General features: G+C 38.9%; 1 pseudogene; it reads right to left on the bottom strand.

Annotated features, from left to right (window-relative positions):
- Positions 1–443: 443 nt before the first annotated feature.
- Positions 444–8,472, bottom strand: LOC123454649 (annotated as a pseudogene).
- Positions 8,473–9,069: the final 597 nt, after the last annotated feature.

Below are 9,069 nucleotides of genomic sequence, written 5' to 3'. Positions count from 1 at the left end.
ACGATTCTCTAACCAATGGTTTTAGTTACGCTTGCTCCTCCTTTTATGGGGCTCTTCTGTTACAGTACTCTACCCCGTTTATTGAGGGTAATGCCTTATTATACAGCGGTATCCAGGATGAACATTTCTGTAGAATTGGTTCAAGTTGGCATTAATTTTGTGAATTTCCCCATCCCCCTTACTATATCCCCAAGGCCTTTTTCTTTTCTTTTCTCTTCTTTTCTTTCTTCTTAACATCAACATAACTCTTCCTCCCCTCCCTCACTATTTTCCCTTATTCCTAGCTTCATTCTATTACCATTTTGCCACTGTTGATGTTTATAGTGGTTTATAATTGACTAATGCTGGTTCAGGTTATGGACTTCATATGAGAGATGACATAAGGCATTTGTCTTTCTGAGCCTGTGTGATCTCGCTTACCATGATTTTTTCAGCTTTTTCCATTTTTTTTTTTTTCAAGAGAAGTAAGCCTTTATTTCCATGTTTTCCAAATAAAGCTGGCTTTTTGGTTGCTTTCTGGTGATTAGTCGAAGAGACCGAATCCCATGTCCTCATCTGACTAATCCGACTCTTCCTTCGCTTCCACCTTGGCTGGGGCGGCTGCAGCAGCAGGAGCAGCAGTGGTGGCCGCGGCCACAGGGCCAGCGGCCACAAATGCAGATGGATCAGCCAAGAAGGCCTTGACCTTCTCAGCAAGTGGGAAGGTGTACTCGGTCTCCACAGACAAGGCCAGGCCCCGCTTGTACCCATTGATGATAGAATGAGGCACTGAGGCAACAGTTGGGTAACCAATCTGCAGACAAACACTGGCAACATTGTCAGCACCCTCCAGGAAGCGAGAGTGCAGGGTATCCTCTGTGATGTAAAGCACTTCGGGTTGTATATGCTGCCATTGTCAAACACCTGCTGGATGATCAGCCCAAAGGAGAAGGGGGAGATGTTCAGCATGTTCAGCAGGGTGGCCTTGCTGGCTCCCATTTTGTCTCCAGTCTTGATGAGCTGCACATCGCTCAGAATTTCAATGGTGCCCCTGGAGATTTTGGTGGTGATGCCCAAAGCCTGAAAGAAGGAGGTCTTTTCGGGCCCCAGACCAGTGTTCTGGGCGGGCACAGTGACTTCACATGGGGCAATGGCACCTGCACGGGCAGCAGCTGGCACCTTATTGGCCAGCAGCATGTCCCTGATCTCAGTGAGGTCCTCCTTGGTGAACACAAAGCCCACATTCCCCCGGATATGAGGCAACAGTTTCTCCAGAGCTGGGTTGTTCTCCAGGTGTCCTCGGATGGCCTTGCACATCATGGTGTTCTTGCCCATCAGCACCACGGCCTTCCCTCGGAGAGACATGCGGATCTGCTGCATCTGCTTGGAGCCCACGTTGTCTGCTCCCACGATGAAGCATTTTGGATAATCATCCAAGAGTTGGATGATCTTAAGGAAGTAGGCGGACTTCCAGGTCGCCCTGTCTTCCCTGGGCACACGGTGGTGCGTTAGGGATTGCCACGCAGGGTTTAAAGACGATGTCACTCTAAAGAGGACGCCTGGCGAGAGAGAGAGCTTTTTCCATTTTTATGCAAATCTGATTATTTTTCCTTTTACTACTGAGTAGAATTCTATTGCGCAGATGTACCACATCTTCATTAACCATTCATTTGCTGATGGGCAGCTGAGCTGTTTCCAGTTCATGGCTATTGTAAATAGAGCAGTAATAATAATAAAAAAAAAAGAACATGTGTTCCTTAGGTATGTAATAGAGTATATGCCAAAAAGAACTATAGCTGGGTCTAGTGGTAGTTCCATTTTTAGTCTTTTGAGGAATCTCCATTTTTATTTCCAGAGTGGCTGTTCAATTTTGCACTCCCACTAGCAGTTGAATGAGGGTTAGTCTTTACCCACCAACATGTGCTATTATTTGATTTTTTGATGTTTAATGACCATTTGTATTTCTTCTTTTCAGACTCTGTGTTTAATTCCCTGCCCAATTTTTTGCATGGGTTGCTTGATTTTTTTTTTTTTTTTTTTATTGCATAGATTTTGGAGGTTTTGGTAGAGTCTAGATAGTAAGCCTTTGTCAGAGGTATATCTGGTAAAGATTTTCTCCCATTCAGTAGGTTGTCTATTGAGTCTGTTGATGGTTTGTTATCTACATAGTAGTTTTTTTTTTCATAAGGTCCCAGTAGTTGTGCCTAATTCCCTGGGTTACTGGAATCTTATTCAGAATGTCTTTCCCTACACCTATATCTTGGAGTGTTCTTCTGACTTTTTGTTCTAGTTTATTTAGAGTTTCAGGTTTTCTATTGAGGTCCTTATCCATTTGGAGTTCATTTTTGTGCAAGGTGAAAGACAGAGGGTTCAAATTCAAACTTCTCCATGTGACTATACAGTTTCTCCTGCACTGTGGGTGCCTGGATTCTTGCTTTTTCGGGGGCCAGCCACAGTTCCCCCAGAAGGCATCCAGGCAACTGGAGGGGGGTGAGCATATGACAAGAGAAACTCTCCCAGGAAAGAGTTAAACAGCTCTCTCAGTTTATTGTCAGTGAAATGGGTTTATAAGCATCTGAAGGTGGGGGGAAGTGTCCTAAGGGGATTGGATACCAAGTTCATTTTTGATGTCTAATTAGAATATGGGGACATTCATTCTAGCACATAGACAATGGCAGGGAGGGTCAGGTGATCTAGGGTCTCAGGAGGATGGTATGTGTGAGGGCTGATAAGGAGTTTCCTAGGCAACTGGCCAAAGGTCACAGGGCTATGGGCAGAGCCTAAGTTCAGGTGTGCTGGGCTTGGAGAGAGAGTGGCCTCCTGTAGCCTGGGAGTCCACAGCCATGCCTGGACGCTCAGGCTCCTCTCCTGAAGGCTCCAGCCTGTGCCAGGCAGTGCCTGATACTGCACCATTTGCTGAAGGTGCTGTCTGCTTCATTCAGCATTTTTGGCCATTTTGTCAAAGATCAGGTAGCTGTAATGATTTGCACTCATACTCCCATGCTCAGTTCTATTCTTTTGACCTACATGCTTATTTTTATGCCAGTACTATGCTGTTTTCATTACTATGGCCTTATATTATAACTTGAAATTAGGTATGGTGATGCCATCAGAGGTATTCCTATGCTCAATACCTTTTTGGCTATCTGAGGCCTTTTGTGCTTCCATATCAATTTTGAGACAGCCTTTTCTAACACTGTGAAGAATGTTACTGAGGTTTTGATTTGAATTGCACTGAATTTGTATATTGTTTTTGGTAGGATGTACATTTAAGCACTGTTAATTCTTCCAATCCATGAGCATGGAAGGTCATTCCATCTTCTCATGTCTTCGCCAGTTCTTTCTTCAGTGGTTTTATGTTTTAATTTTATATGTCTTTTACTTTTTTTGGTTAGGGAGATTCCATGCATGTGTGTGTATGTGCACATGCATTGTAAGCATTAGTTTTATATCTTGCCACTTTCCTTAAAGTGTTTTTCACATCTAGAAATTTTTTGTTGGAGTTCAGATGAGATCATTCTCAGTGAACTTACCCAATCACAGAAAAAAAAAAATTGCCACATAGTCTCACTCATCTACAGCACCTAATCTGAATCTACCCAAGATACCGTACATATCCAGCAAGCATCTTGTGGACTAGACACTAGGATGGATGGGGAGAGAGGATAGGGCAATGAAGGGGTGGAAAACACAAATCTAGACCCAAACGGCAATGGTACCATAAAATTCTACTTCCTAAAAGGCAGAACATGTAGATTCCTGACTTTGAATTTGTCTATGTAATGTATTACACTTAACAATTTCTGTGTGTTGAACAAATACTCCACCCCTGTGATGAAACCTACTTGATTGAGGTGAATGACACTTTTGATGTCTTCTTAAATTTGGTTTGCAAGAATTTACTGAAAAATTTTGCATCTGAGTTCCCTGGGGATAATGTTCTATAGTTTTCTTGTTGTGTCTCTTTCTGGTTTTGGTATTTGTATAAAACTGGATTCATAGAAGGAATCAGGGATCATTCCTTCCTTTTCAATTGTGTGAAATAACTTGAGAAAAATTGGCTTTAGTTCTTCATTGAAGGTTTGGTAGAATTTAGCAGTGAAACTGCCTGGGTCTAGACTTTTTTTTTGGGGGGGGGGGTCCTTTTACTTACAGATCTAATATTATTTGATGTTATATTCTGGTGATTTATCTCATCTGGGCTTAGTTTTGGTAAGTAGTTTGAGTTAAGAAATTTATCTATTTGTTCAGGTTTTCCAATTTTGTGGAGTATAGATCTCTAAAGTATGTCCCAATTGTTCTCCTAATATCATTAGGGTCTGTTTAACATACCCCTTTTGTTTCTGATCTTGTTGATTTGATTTTTTGTTTGTTTTGAGCAAGTTGGTTAAGGGTTTATCAATCTTATTCATTTTTTTTAAAGAATCAGTTCTTTGAGTCCTCAATTTTTTTAAAAAAAAATTGTTTCCAAGTAATTGATGTCTGCTCTGATCTTAATTGTTTCTTTACATCTGTTACTATTGGGTTTCAGTTGCTCTTGATTTTTCAGTGCCTTCAGCTAGATTGTTATTGACTTGAGATCTCTCTGTTTTTGTAATGTAATTTTTTTCTATAAATGTCCTTCTTAAGATTGCTTCCATTGTGTCCCATATATTTTCATATGTTGTGATTTCATTATTATTCAGCTGTAGAAAAAATTTAATTTCTTTGACTACCTATGCATTATATAATAGTGAATTCTTCAGCCTCCAAGTATTGGTGGATTTTTTTGTCCTTTTCTTTATTGTTAATATCTAGCTTTACTGCATTGTTGTCTATGTAATGATGAAATTATAATGATTTTCTTGAATTTGTTAATACATGTTTTATGCCCAATATATTATTTATACTAGAGAAAGTTCCATGGCCACTGAGAAGAATGCGTATTCTGTGGAATTAGTATAGAATATTCTGTAGATGTCTGTTAAATCCAATTGATATATGGTATTGTTTAACTCCCCTATTTTACTGTGAATTTTCTGCTTAGATGATATCTAATGATGATAATAGAGTATTAAAATCTCCTAGTATAATTGTATTGGGGTATTTCCTGCTACCATTTAACACATTTTGCTTTAAGCAATTTTGTGATCCTGTATTTGGTGCATATGGGTTTATGACTATAATATCCTTCACTGTATGATTCCTTTGATGAGTATAAAGTAGCCTTCATTATCCCTTTTGATTACTTTTGGCTTGAATTCTATTTTGTCTATATATCATTATAGACACCCCTACCTGTTTCTTATTTCCATTTGCTTGGAATATCATTTTCCATCCTTTCACCCTAAGGTGGTGTCTATCTTTATTGGTAAGGTAGGTGTTGCAGTCAGGTTTGCATTGCTGGCAGAAAACACCTGATCAAGAGCAGCTTGTTTATAATCATGGAAAATGTTTAAAAATTTGTGAAAATTAAAAAAATTTTAAAAAGAGTTGCTTGTGAGGAAAAAAAAAAAAAGGTTTATTATGATTCACAGACTTAAGGGGAAGCTCCTTGATGACAGAGGAAAATGATAGCATGAGCAGAGGGTGGACATCACTTCCTCACCAACATCAGATGAACAATAGCAACAGAAGAGTGTGCCAAACACTGGCAAGGGGAAACTGGCTATAATACCCATAAGCCCACACTCAACAATATACTGCCTCTAGGAGGCGTTAATTCCCAAGTCTCTATCAGCTGGGAACCTAGCATTCAGAACACCTAAGTTTATGGGTGACACCTGAATCAAATCACCAATGTAGGTTTCCTGTAGGCAGCAAATGGATGGTTCCATTTCTCTAATCCAGATTTTAGCCTGTGTCTTTTTATTAGGACATTGAACCATTGATGTTTAGAGTTTCAGATGTGAGGTGTGAATATTAATTCACTGTCTAGTTGAAGTCTTTGTGGAGTTTGTAGTTTTCATGACATTTATACATTTTTGTATCTTTACTCATGGTTATTTTTCCCTCTTGTACTTTTTTGGCTGTAATTGTTCAACTCTTCAGTTTGGGTTATTCTATGCAATATTCTTTTTTTTTTAGAATTTTTGTTTATTTTTATTTATTTATTTGAGAGCAATAGAGAGAGAGAGAGAGAGAGGCAGAGAGAGACACAGAGAGAGAGAATGGGCGTGCCAGGGCCTCCAGCCACTGCAAATGAACTCCAGACACGTGTGCCCCTTTGTGCATCTGGCTAACGTGGGTCTTGGGGAATCGAGCCACAAACTGGGGTCCTTAGGCTTCACAAGCAAGTGCTTAACTGCTAAGCCATCTCTCCAGCCCTGCAATATTCTTTATAGGATCAGTTATTGCTCATATAGTTGTATAGGTGGCTTTTATTAAGGAAAGTTTTTCTTTTACCTTTAATGATGAGGTATAATTTTGCTGGGTATAGTATTTGGGGCTGGAAGCCATGAATTTTTAGGATTTGAAATGTTCCATTCCAATCCTTCTGGCCTTTAGATTTTCCAGTCAAAAATCAGAGGTAATTTGGATGGGTTTTCCTTTGTATTTAACAAGCTGTTTTTCTCTTGCAACTTTTAGAACTCTTTCTTTGTTTTTAATTTTGTAAGTTAAAACATCAACATGACATGATGAATTTCTTCTCTGGTCCTGTATATTAGATGTTCTGAATGGCTCTTACACTTTAATGGGGATCTCTTGTGAGATTAGGTAAATTTCCTTTGATAACTTTGTTGAGGATGTTCCCTATGCCTTTAGCTTGTATTTCTTCTCCTTGTGTGTCAATGAGCAGAATATTTGGTCCCACATTTCTCTCATATTTTGTTCACATGTTTTTTGGAATTTATCATTGTTTTTGGACTTCTGGTCAATTGCCTTTGTCTTTTCCTTAAGTTCTGTTAGTCTATCCTCCATATGGTCTACTCTACTCTATTTTTGATGGTCTCTTGAGAGACTTTAAAAAGAGTAATTTCATTCAACTTGTTTCTTGAAGTTCATTTCTGCAATTGTATTATATCTTCATTGAGTTTAATCCAGTGTTCATAAGATCATTTTTTGTTGGTTGTCCTCCATTTTATTTATCCATCAATCAAGTTATTTTTGATTCTCTTTAATTTTTTTGAGATGTGTATTGAGTTGTGTTTGCTTATTTGTTTCAGTTCTCTTCAGCCTCATTTTGAGTTCATTTTGAGTTCTTTTTGTTGATTTTCTTCATTTAGCCATACCTAAATTCTTTTGTGAGTTGTTTATTTTGATTTTCATCTAATTCTTCCACCCTTTTGTTTATTATATCATCAATTTTGTGTATTATAAATTTCAGTTTCATTTTGGGATTCTATGGTTGGAGTTTCCTCTAGATTTGCAACAAAGACTTCCATTACAGAGGTAGGTTTCCTTGATTGGCATCGTTTGGCTTGGTGCCTTGAATTCTTTGTTTTACCCATCTTGAGGTAGTTATCTTATTTTGTCAGGACTGTAGCAGTTGTATCTCTTGTGGAATATGTGTTGATTACCTTTTTCAGATTTGGTCAAGGTAGGAGTAGGATGGTGGTATATTCACATGTTTTGGCTGGCTTTTCAGGCTGAGCTGGGTCTTTCTTATATGTTCATTCTCTTAGGTATTCTGGGTGGGGCCCTGCACTGCCTGGCTAACTCAATGACCGGGCAGGGTCATTTTGTGTCACTGGTACTCACTACTTGGTCCTTGATTTGTAGGTTTGTCTGTGGCAACTGTTGGAAGGCAGGGCAAAAGGATATTGGGGATCCTGCTTGGGGAGCTGGATCTTAGTCACTATTTAATAGCTATGGTGCCCGCCCTGGTCAAACATTTGTGGTAGTGTGTGGGATCATTGACTTTGGCTGACTCTCTGCTTGTGAGCCTGCTCCAAGTCTTGTGTGGGAATCTGGTGGTTCTTTTCCTGTACCCTGGGAACACATTGGGAAAACTTATGCCTACCAGCCTCATACATACAGGGCTATAAAGCAGAGTCTACCTGCCCTACATAAACTGGGATGGAATGGGCATCTGCTAACCCAACACAAGCATGGCACAGTGGGAATCGATGTCTACCTGCCCCACATATGCTTGGTCATTTCAGGCATATACCTACCCCATAGGTACAGCATCAGAATTAGGGTCTACCTCTCTTACATGTGCAGGCCAGAAACATTTGACTACATTCTTATTCCACTTTATTTTCCTGGTATTGTGTTAAATTTTCCATGCAGATAGAGTACATTAGAGGAATGCAACTACAACTACAATTCATTATATATTCTCTGGCTCCAGGATAGGCAGCATAGTTTGAAGGACTATATGTAGTGAATAGTGGCCAGGCAAGCTCTCTGACTCTGGAAGGAACTTTTCTAAGCAATAATAAGCACAGCCTCCACCAGGCAGACCATCATTTCAGCCCATCTTGATTGCTACAGATTGTGTTTGTTACTGTATCTAAACTCTAATCTCAGAGTAACCATCTCAGCATCATAGAACACTAAATTTTCCATGTCTTCGTCATGTGGCATCTCTTCAAATACTTAAGGCAACAACCTATCCCATTCCATCCAAACCTTCATTTCACCAAGTTAAATGTTGATTAGTATGCTTATGTTTAATATAGACTCTCTTTCATAGATTCTTTATAGAATGTGTTCCTCAAGCTACTATATCACTGTAACATATCTCTCTAGTTGTTAGCTAATCCTAGATACTATGTTTACAAAACAAACTTCAGTTGTGAAAGCAATCACTTGAAATACATAAAAAATGGGATAGAATTGTTATTACTAAGGAATAAATACATTTTGCATTTTCCATCTAAAGTTTGTCTTTAAATAAAGAATTACATGGAGAAATATATAGGATTTCTACTTTCATTATTGACTATGATTAAAAACCTCCTTTGCTGGAGTAGTTGTATTCATTTGTGATTTTCACTTTGGCACTTATGTTATTTAAGAAATTGGAAGCAGAGGGCTAGAACACTGTTAGGTCTTCCCAGGAGAATGAAAATGAATACATATTCTGTTTTACTTTCCCAATGTATAGAATGAATATAGTTCTTTCAAGTATGTGACTTCTTAAATGTCACATAAATTATCCGT

This window comes from Jaculus jaculus, chromosome 14, assembly GCF_020740685.1.
Source record: "Jaculus jaculus isolate mJacJac1 chromosome 14, mJacJac1.mat.Y.cur, whole genome shotgun sequence".
NCBI classification, from domain to species: domain Eukaryota; kingdom Metazoa; phylum Chordata; class Mammalia; order Rodentia; family Dipodidae; genus Jaculus; species Jaculus jaculus.
Note: the sequence above shows the minus strand (reverse complement) of the source record. Positions and strands in the feature narration are given on the sequence as shown.